This window comes from Schistocerca piceifrons, chromosome 11 (assembly GCF_021461385.2).
Source record: "Schistocerca piceifrons isolate TAMUIC-IGC-003096 chromosome 11, iqSchPice1.1, whole genome shotgun sequence".
NCBI classification, from domain to species: domain Eukaryota; kingdom Metazoa; phylum Arthropoda; class Insecta; order Orthoptera; family Acrididae; genus Schistocerca; species Schistocerca piceifrons.
Genome location: NC_060148.1, coordinates 34,004,131 through 34,015,137, shown reverse-complemented (window position 1 = coordinate 34,015,137; position 11,007 = coordinate 34,004,131).

Sequence of the window (11,007 nt, the reverse complement as noted above, 5' to 3'; positions counted from 1 at the left end):
ATAGAAAGTAAAATAGAAGCTGCTCTTCCCCCAGAGCAAGGCGGTTTTCGAAAAGGAAGAGATTGTTGCGACCAAGTTCTCGCCCTAACCACTTTCATTGAAAGAGGTTACCAAAACAAAAAGAAAACGGGCATGGTATTATTAGATCTCACCTCAGCATACGACACCGTATGGACAAAAGGGATACTGTATAAACTGTCAAAAGTCGTGAAATGCAAGAAGATCATAGATCTAGTCAGAAATATGTTGATAAACAGGAGATTCAAGGTATCTCTGAATGGGAAAACAAGCAGCTACAGGACACTACAAAATGGTCTCCCCCAAGGGTCTGTGCTGGCTCCACGCCTTTTCAATTTATACATAGCGGACATCCCAAACCTGGAATCTCGTTCTTTTATGTATGCAGATGACATCGCTATCGTGGCTCACGCCAACACTTTCGAAGAACTGGAAGAAATTTTAAACAGGGATCTGGAACGACTACAACAATATTATGACAACTGGCACCTCAAACTAAATCCGACTAAATCCGTGGCATCAATAATGCACTTGCGTAACAAAGACGCAAATCGTGAGCTAAAAGTGCAAATAAAAGGTAAATTGTTGAAAAACGATAGAACGCCAAAATATCTGGGTGTTAAGCTAGATCGCACTCTCACATATAAGAGCCACCTGTACGAAGTCGCCCAAAAAATGAAAACAAGAAACAACATCATAATGAAACTGGCAGGAACAACCTGGGGATGTTCCACTGAAACTCTACGCACATCAGCACTGGCACTTCTGTATAGTGTAGCGGAATATTGCGCACCCGTCTGGGTCCGCAGTAGGCATGTCAGATATATTGATGTGCAACTTAACGAGACAATGAGGCTCATAACAGGAACAGTAAGACCCGCCCCGAAACCTTGGCTGCCCGTCCTTGCCAATATCGAACCACCCTCGATTAGACGTGAAAGAGCAATCCAGAGGTACAAAGAAAAGTTCAGGGACCTACCTCCTCCCCCTGACAGATTGATGTCAAGAAATCCCTTCTGGAAAGAACTCAAACAACAGATTGATATCGATAACCTGTGGAAACAGCAATGGCAGGAAAGCAAAGTGAATAACAGTTTCCTTATTGAGGACCCATCTCAACGAGTTCCAGGCTTCCAACTCCAACATAGAGTGTGGGTAACTCTAAATCGTCTGCGGACAGGTGTTGGTCGGTGCGGATATTTGTTGAAAAAGGGGGGTTTCTCCCAGGACCCCAATTGTGAGTGCGGAGAGAGTCAAACCATGCAGCATATAGTTGAGTGCGACGTACACGGACTTAAGGGAGGAAATCTGATGGACATACATGTGATAAGTGACCAAGCACTTTTGTGGCTGGAAACCCTGAAAATTTTATTGTAAATCATTGTTAATGTTAATTTAAATTTTTATGTTGATGTTTGTAAGTGTATCACGCTTTGCCTGTAGCTGAACGAGAAATAAATAATAATTCTTATGAATGACAATTTGCAGTTTTTTTTCCCCACATTTCACAGCACTATGAACTGAACGCTTGTTTCAATACAGTGTTTTGATTTCTGTTGCCGACTGTCAAATGTTTTTGCCAAAGATCGAATGTTATTGCCAAACTTTCGAGTGTAATTATTGAAGTACATCTACATCTACATTTATACTCCGCAAGCCACCCAACGGTGTGTGGCGGAGGGCACTTTACGTGCCACTGTCATTACCTCCCTTTCCTGTTCAAGTCGCGTATGGTTCGCGAGAAGAACGACTGTCTGAAAGCCTCCGTGCGCGCTCTAATCTCTCTAATTTTACATTCGTGATCTCCTCGGGAGGTATAAGTAGGGGGAAGCAATACATTCGATACCTCATCCAGAAACGCACCCTCTCTAAACCTGGACAGCAAGCTACACCGCGATGCAGAGCGCCTCTCTTGCAGAGTCTGACACTCGAGTTTGCTAAACATCTCCGTAACGCTATCACGGTTACCAAATAACCCTGTGACGAAACGTGCCTCTCTTCTTTGGATCTTCTCTATCTCCTCCGTCAAACCGATCTGGTACGGATCCCACACTGATGAGCAATACTCAAGTATAGGTCGAACGAGTGTTTTGTAAGCCACCTCCTTTGTTGATGGACCACATTTTCTAAGCACTCTCCCAATGAACCTCAACCTGGTACCCGCCTTACCAACAATTAATTTTATATGATCATTCCACTTCAAGTCGCTCCGCACGCATACTCCCAGACATTTTACAGAATTAACTGCTACCAGTGTTTGTTCCGCTATCATATAATCATACAATAAAGGACCCTTCTTTCTATGTATTCGCAATACATTACATTTGTCTATGTTAAGGGACAGTTGCCACTCCCTGCACCAAGTGCCTATCCGCTGCAGATCTTCCTGCATTTCGCTATAATTTTCTAATTCTGCAACTTCTCTGTATACTACAGCATCATCGGCGAAAAGCCGCATGGAACTTCCGACACTATCTACTAGGTCATTTATATATATTGTGAAAAGCAATGGTCCCATAACACTCCCCTGTGGCACGCCAGAGGTTACTTTAACGTCTGTAGACGTCTCTCCATTGATGACAACATGCTGTGTTCTGTTTGCTAAAAACTCTTCAATCCAGCCACACAGCTAGTCTGATATTCCGTAGGCTCTTACTTTGTTTATCAGGCGACAGTGCGGAACTGTATCGAACGCCTTCCGGAAGTCAAGAAAAATGGCATCTACCTGGGAGCCTGTATCTAATATTTTCTGGGTCTCATGAATAAATAAAGCGAGTTGGGTCTCACACGATCGCTGTTTCCGGAATCCATGTTGATTCCTACACAGTAGATTCTGGGTTTCCAAAAACGACATGATACTCGAGCAAAAAACATGTTCTAAAATTCTACAACAGATCGACGTCAGCGATATAGGTCTATAGTTTTGCGCATCTGCTCGACGACCCTTCTTGAAGACTGGGACTACCTGTGCTCTTTTCCAATCATTTGGAACCCTCCGTTCCTCTAGAGACTTGCGGTACACGGCTGTTAGAAGGGGGGCAAGTTCTTTCGCGTACTCTGTGTAGAATCGAATTGGTATCCCGTCAGGTCCAGTGGACTTTCCTCTGTTGAGTGATTCCAGTTGCTTTTCTATTCCTTGGACACTTATTTCAATGTCAGCCATTTTTTCGTTTGTGCGAGGATTTAGAGAAGGAACTGCAGTGCGGTCTTCCTCTGTGAAACAGCTTTGGAAAAAGGTGTTTAGTATTTCAGCTTTACGCGTGTCATCCTCTGTTTCAATGCCATTATCATCCCGGAGTGTCTGGATATGCTGTTTCGAGCCACTTACTGATTTAACGTAAGACCAGAACTTCCTAGGATTTTCTGTCAAGTCGGTACACAGAATTTTACTTTCGAATTCACTGAACGCTTCACGCATAGCCCTCCTTACGCTAACTTTGACATCGTTTAGCTTCTGTTTGTCTGAGAGGTTTTGGCTGCGTTTAAACTTGGAGTGAAGCTCTCTTTGCTTTCGCGGTAGTTTCCTAAGTTTGTTGTTGTACCACGGTGCGTTTTTCCCGTCCCTCACAGTTTTACTCGGCACGTACCTGTCTAAAACGCATTTTACGATTGCCTTGAACTTTTTCCATAAACACTCAACATTGTCAGTGTCGGAACAGAAATTTTCGTTTTGATCTGTTAGGTAGTCTGAAATCTGCCTTCTATTACTCTTGCTAAACAGATAAACCTTCCTCCCTTTTTTTATATTCCTATTAACTTCCATATTCAGGAATGCTGCAACGGCCTTATGATCACTGATTCCCTGTTCTGCACTTAAAGAGTCGAAAAGTTCGGGTCTGTTTGTTATCAGTAGGTCCAAGATGTTATCTCCACGAGTCGGTTCTCTGTTCGTGTATGCATTTGTGTGTGTGTGTGTGTGTTTTGGTGTGTGTGTGTTTTGGTGTGATATAATTCTTGTGTGTGTGTGTGTGTGTGCGTGTGTGTGTGTGTGTGTGTGTGTGGTTTGCTGTCAGACGGTCCATAAGTAAAAATTATCAATATACCGTAATATTACATGCAACTGAGAAAGACAGGACTAAAAAAGTTGAAGATGACATTTACAGAAGCTCAACGATGTAACATTAAAAAAAACAAAAGGCAAAATAAATCAGTAGAGTATTAGAGCTATGGTGTTACAACCGTACCTCCAATCACTGTGAATGAAGTTCCTCTGTATGGTGAACGTGTCACCGTACAGTGTAGCTTCACGGCTATGTTCATCACTGGCCCGTTTCTTTTGTGTGGTGTCACCGCCAGACACCACACTTGCCAGGTGGTAGCCTTTAAATCGGCCGCGGTCCGTTAGTATACGTCAGACCCGCGTGTCGCCACTGTCAGTGATTGCAGACCGAGCGCCGCCACACGGCAGGTCTAGAGAGACACTTCCTAGCACTCGCCCCAGTTGTACAGCCGACTTTGCTAGCGATGGTTCACCGACAAATTACGCTCTCATTTCTACATCTACATCCATAATCCGCAAGCCACCTGACGGTGTGTGGCGGAGGGTACCTTGAGTACCTCTATCGGTTCTCCCTTCTATTCCAGTCTCGTATTGTTCGTGGAAAGGAGGATTGTCGGTATGCCTCTGTGTGGGCTCTAATCTCTCTGATTTTATCCTCGTGGTCTCTTCACGAGATATACGTAGGAGGGAGCAATATACTGCTTGACTCATCGGTGAAGGTATGTTCTCGAAACTTTGACAAAAGCCCGTACCGAGCTACTGAGCGTCTCTCCTGCAGAGTCTTCCACTGGAGTTTATCTATCATCTCCGTAACGCTTTCGCGACTACTAAATGATCCTGTAACGAAGCGCGCTACTCTGCGTTGGATCTTCTCTATCTATTCTATCAACCCTATCTGGTACGGATCCCACATTGCTGAGCAGTATTCAAGCAGTGGGCGAACAAGCGTACTGTAACCTACTTTCTTTGTTTTCGGATTGCATTTCCTTAGGATTCTTCCAATGAATCTCAGTCTGGCATCTGCTTTACCGACGATCAACATTATATGATCACTCCATTTTCAATCACTCCTAATGCGTACTCCCAGATAATTTATGGTATTAACTGCTTCCAGTTGCTGACCTGCTATTTTGTAGCTAAATGATAAAGGATCTATCTTTCTGTGTATTCGCAGCACATTACACTTGTCTACATTGAGATTCAATTGCCATTCCCTGCACCATGCGTCAATTCGCTGCAGATCCTCCTGCATATCAGTACAATTTTCCATTGTTTCAACCTCTCGATATACTACAGCGTCATCTGCAAAAAGTCTCAGTGAACTTCCGATGTTATTCACAAGGTCATTTATGTATATTGTGAATAGCAATGGTCCTATGACACTCCCCTGCGGCACACCTGAAATCACTCTTACTTCGGAAGACTTCTCTCCATTGAGAATGACATGCTGCGTCCTGTTATCTAGGAACTCCTCAATCCAATCACACAATTGGTCTGACAGTCCATATGCTCTTACTTTGTTCATTAAACGACTGTGGGGAACTGTATCGAACGCCTTGCGGAAGTCAAGAAACACGGCATCTACCTGTGAACCCGTGTCTATGGCCCACCTAGCAATTAGTTTCCGATGTGACTACGAAGGCTTTCCCGGCGTAATAATTGATAATATTCTTCTCGGGTATGCAGAGACGATAGTTAGCATAGCCTTCAGCTACGTCATTTGCTACGACCTAGCAAGGCGCCATTATCATTTGCTATTTATCTTGTGATGCATGTACCGCCAGACCGATGTTCAACAATTATGGATTAAAGTTAAGTATTCGAACAGCTACGACCTTTCTTGCTAAAGTCTAACTTCCTTAAATGCTCCAGACCTCCCGCCAGCCTGCGTGAGCTTAAACGCGAGCCTTTCGGCTTCCTCATAGTGGCTTGGCTGTCTTACCAAGTCACAACACTTTTTGAACAGGTTGGCGCTCAAGGATCAAAGGCATGCAGCGTTACCGCGATATGCTTCGCCAGCACGTTATACCCTCCCTACAGGAGAGAGACGCACTGAACCCAAACAGTTTTTGTGCAAGATGGGGTCCCACCGCAGATAGCTCGTGAAGTCCACCTGTTTGTCGGAAACACACTTGGAAACGATCGAATTATCAGCCCACCTTTTCCAGCTGCTCGGCCAGCACGATGACCTGAACTCAATTCCCCGTGGTTACTGGTTGTGGGGCTACGTGAAGGACAGGGTTTACCGGGGGAACATTCACACATGTGCTGATCTGAAGCGCAGCATATCGGGAGAGGTAGCCACCACACCTACGGCCATCCTTGGTGCTCCCGTGCAGAATGCAATCCTGCGCTTTCTGACTCCTGTGGGCACTGATGTACCCACATTGAGCCCGTTTTGTAAGAAATGTTACCGGTATGTAATGGTACAGTACATCGCAAGTGTTTCAGTTGATTTATTCTGCATTGTTTCTCTTCCGCATGTCCTTGAAATTAATGCTGCCAAGTTTAGTCCTTGTACGGTAATTAGTTTCCGATGTGCCTATGAAGGCTTTCCCGGCGTAATAATTGATAATACAGGGTGATTCAAAAAGAATACCACAACTTTAAAAATGTGTATTTAATGAAAGAAACATAATATAACCTTCTGTTATACATCATTACAAAGAGTATTTAAAAAAAATTTTTTTCACTCAAAAACAAGTTCAGAGATGTTCAATATGGCCCCCTCCAGACACTAGAGCAATATCAACCCGATACTCCAACTCGTTCCACACTCTCTGTAGCATATCAGGCGTAACAGTTTGGATAGCTGCTGTTATTTCTCGTTTCAAATCATCAATGGTGGCTGGGAGAGGTGGCCGAAACACCATATCCTTAAGATACCCCCATAAGAAAAAATCGCAGGGGGTAAGATCAGGGCTTCTTGGAGGCCAGTGATGAAGTGCTCTGTCACGGGCTGCCTCAGGTATTTGACGTTCAGGTTTCATAACTAACCTTTTTCGTAGGACTCTCCATACAGTTGATTTTGGAATTTGCAGCTCTCTGCTAGCTCTGCGAGTCGATTTTCGTGGGCTGCGAACAAATGCTTGCTGGATGCGTGCTACATTTTCATCACTCGTTCTCGGCCGTCCAGGACTTTTCCCTTTGCACAAACACCCATTCCCTGTAAACTGTTTATACCAACGTTTAATACACCACCTATCAGGAGGTTTAACACCAAACTTCGTTCGAAATGCACGCTGAACAACTGTCGTCGATTCACTTCTGTCGTACTCAAAAACACAAAAAGCTTTCTGTTGAGCGGTCGCCATGTTAGCATCAACTGACGCTGACGCCTAGTCAACAGCGCCTCAAGCGAACAAATGTACAACTAAATGAAACTTTATAGCTCCCTTAATTCGCCGACAGATAGTGCTTAGCTCTGCCTTTTGTCATTGCAGAGTTTTAAATTCCTAAAGTTGTGGTATTCTTTTTGAATCACCCTGTATTCTTCTCGGGTATGCAGCCGGATCACAACGTCTTCATGACACAATATTTCCGCGGTCCAACTGGCCGCCATCTTCAGGTGAGAGCGCTGGTGCACAATCTCGCCGGAACTGACTTCCCAGCGCAAGCGGCAGCCCCTATATAGGCCGCAGAAGACCCACAACGCGTGCGCGAGAAGGTGCCGTGACTGGTGACTGCACTCTAGCGCAGTAGACATACCGCGCCGCCAGTGGTGGAAAGAGGCGAAATCGAGATATCGCTGTCAAAAATAAAAGAAAAAAATTTTTTTATTCCGACGATTGAAACACAGACCGTTGTTTTTTAATGTCAGATAACACCAGGTCCCAAGTCTTACTTAAAAGATAACCCTTGTCTCTATTAATAAGATTGTCAGATAAACGGATCTCTATGGATTCTTTTAAAACACAGTCCCAACAGCGACATGCAGGGGCAACCATTTGTTTCTTGTCATAGAGCATTCTGTGTCCCTCGGTGAGACAGTGCTCCGCCACTGCGGATTTCTCAGGTTGAAGCAGCCGTGTGTGCCGCTGATGCTCAACACATCGGTCCTGAATAGTCCGGATTGTCTGCCCAATATAAGCCTTCCCACAGTGGCAAGGGATCTTGTGCACACCGGGCTTCCTGAAACCCAAGTCATCCTTAACAGAGCCAAGAAGCGCTCTAATCTTGGCTGGCGGACGAAAAATACTTTTGATATGATATCTTTTTAGAATTCTTCCTATCTTCGAGGAAATGCTCCCAGCAAAAGGCAGAAAAGCCACCGATTTGCAGGTATCTTCTGGTGGTTCAGGCGATGGTCCAAACTGGAAGGCACGACGGATCTGTTTATCTGTATAGCCATTCTGCTTGAACACGACCTTAAGGTGGTCCAATTCTTGTGTCAAGCTTTCTCCATCTGAAATGGCATAAGCTCTTCTCGCCAACGTCCGCAGGACCCCCGTACGCTGGAACGATGGATGACAGCTAGAAGCATGTAGGTAACGGTCCGTGTGCGTAGGCTTTCGATAAACACTGTGTCCCAGTGTCCCATCATCCTTTCTGTACACCAGAACATCCAGAAACGGAAGCTTCCCATCACCTTCCACCTCCATGGTAAACTTGATGCTAGGATGAAGGGAATTAAAATGATCTAGGAGGCGGTCAAGAGCTTCTCTCCCATGAGGCCACAGCATAAACGTGTCGTCAACGTACCTCCAGAAACAGGTTGGTTTTAAGGACGCCGTCTTCAGCGCCATGTCCTCAAAATCTTCCATAAAAAGATTGGCGACTATTGGGGACAATGGGCTCCCCATAGCCACTCCGTCAGTCTGTTCGAAATATTTGTCATTGAATAAAAAGTACGTCGACGTCAGCACGTGGCGACAAAGCCTGGTTGTTTCCTCATCCAGTTTCTCACCAATTAATTGCAAGGATTCTTCCAGAGGAACCCGGGTAAAAAGCGACACGACATCAAAGCTCACAAGCAAATCGCAGGGACTAAGAGACAAGGACTTCAATCTCTGAATAAACACCATAGAATTGGGAATGTGATGTTCGCTTTTACCGACGTGAGGGCCGAGAACAGATGCTAAATACTTGGCTAGATTGGGTGCTCAGCCTAATTATTGTCACCCGGTGGATGAGAAATCTGCTGTTGGAGGAGGGTGCCCTGGATATTGTGGGCTGCTTTATCGGCGTTGTAGAGAGTGAAGGGCACTCAGAGGACGGGAACAGACAAGCGATTTAGACCTCGAAGAGCGCCTCATCTTCTCCAGTGCCCGCAAGATCGGCAACCGGAATACCGACATGCAAAAGAAATACGCTACATTTCTTTCAGCAGACTTTTCACTCTATGTACAAAACAAATACGAAATGCTACTTACTTTTACAGAGCACAGTAAGGGTAATCCTGAGCTAAGATCGCAGAGTGCAGACGGAAGAACGCGTTGTGTCAGCAGTAACTTGGTGACGCTGCAGGCAAAGCTGATGCTGCCAACACGGAAAAAGATGCACTCACTAACTGTAAGCAGAAAATCTAATTTTTGACTTGTCTGACCGCATATTTCTGATTTCTTCTGTCCTCTCGTCGGCACCCCCTTCCTCCTCCTCTACAAATCTCTCACCCCTTCAGACCTCTCCCCCTCCCCCTCCTACAAAAAAAAAACAAAAAAAAAACAAAAAAAACAGAGAGATATACTGCACTGGTGGGATCGGAAGAGAATTTGAGATACCGAGCGTAGGCCTATGGACATCTACATGGATACTGTGCAAATCACATTTAAGTGCCTGGCAGAGGGTTCATCGAACCACCTTCACAATTCTCTATTATTCCAATCTCGTATATCTTTCCGTACGAGCTCTTATTTCCCTTATTTTATAGTGGTGATCGTTCCTCCCTATGTAGGTCGGTGTCAACGGAATTTTTTCGCATTCGGACGAGAAAGTTGGTGATTGCAATTTCGTGAGAAGATTCCGTTCAATGAAAAACACCTTTCTTTTAATGATTTCCACCCCAAATCCTGTGTCATTTCTATGACACTCTCTCCCATATTTCGCGATAATACAAAACGTGCAGCCCTGCTTTGAACATTTTCGATGTACTCCGTCAGTCCTATCTGGTAAGGATCCCACACCGCGCAGCAGTATTCTAAAAGAGGACGGACGAGCGTAGAGTAGGCAGTCTCCTTAGTAGGTCTGTTACATTTTCTAAGTGCCCTGCCAATAAAACGCAGTCTTTGGTTAGCCTTCCCCACAACATTTTGTATGTGTTCCTTCCAATTTAAGTTGTTGGTAATTGAAGTACCTAGGTATTTAGTTGAATTTACGGCTTTTAGATTAGACTGACTTATCGTGTAACCAAAGTTTAACGAATTCCTTTTAGCACTCATGTGGATGACCACACACTTCTCGTTATTTAGGGTCAACTGCCACTTTTCGCACCATTCAGATATTTTTTCTAAATCGTTTTGCAGTTTGTTTTGATCTTCTGATGACTTTATTAGTCGATAAACGACAGCGTCGTCTGCAAACAGCCGAAGACGGCTGCTCAGATTGTCTTCCAAATCGTTTATATAGATAAGGAACAGCAAAGGGCCTATAACACTACCTTGGGGAACGCCAGAAATCACTTCTGTTTTACTCGATGACTTTCCGTCAAATACTACGAACTGTGACCTCTTTGACAGGAAATTACAATTCCAGTCATATAACTGAGACGATATTCCATAAGCACGCAATGTCGCTACGAGCCGCTTGTGTGGTACAGTGTGAAAAGCCTTCCGGATATCCAGAAATACGAAATCGATCTGAAATCCCTTGTCAATAGCATGCGAATAAAGAGCTAGTTGTGTTTCACAGGAACGATGTATCCGCTTGTGTGGTACAGTGTGAAAAGCCTTCCGGATATCCAGAAATACGAAATCGATCTGAAATCCCTTGTCAATAGCATGCGAATAAAGAGCTAGTTGTGTTTCACAGGAACGATGTATTCTAAAATCATG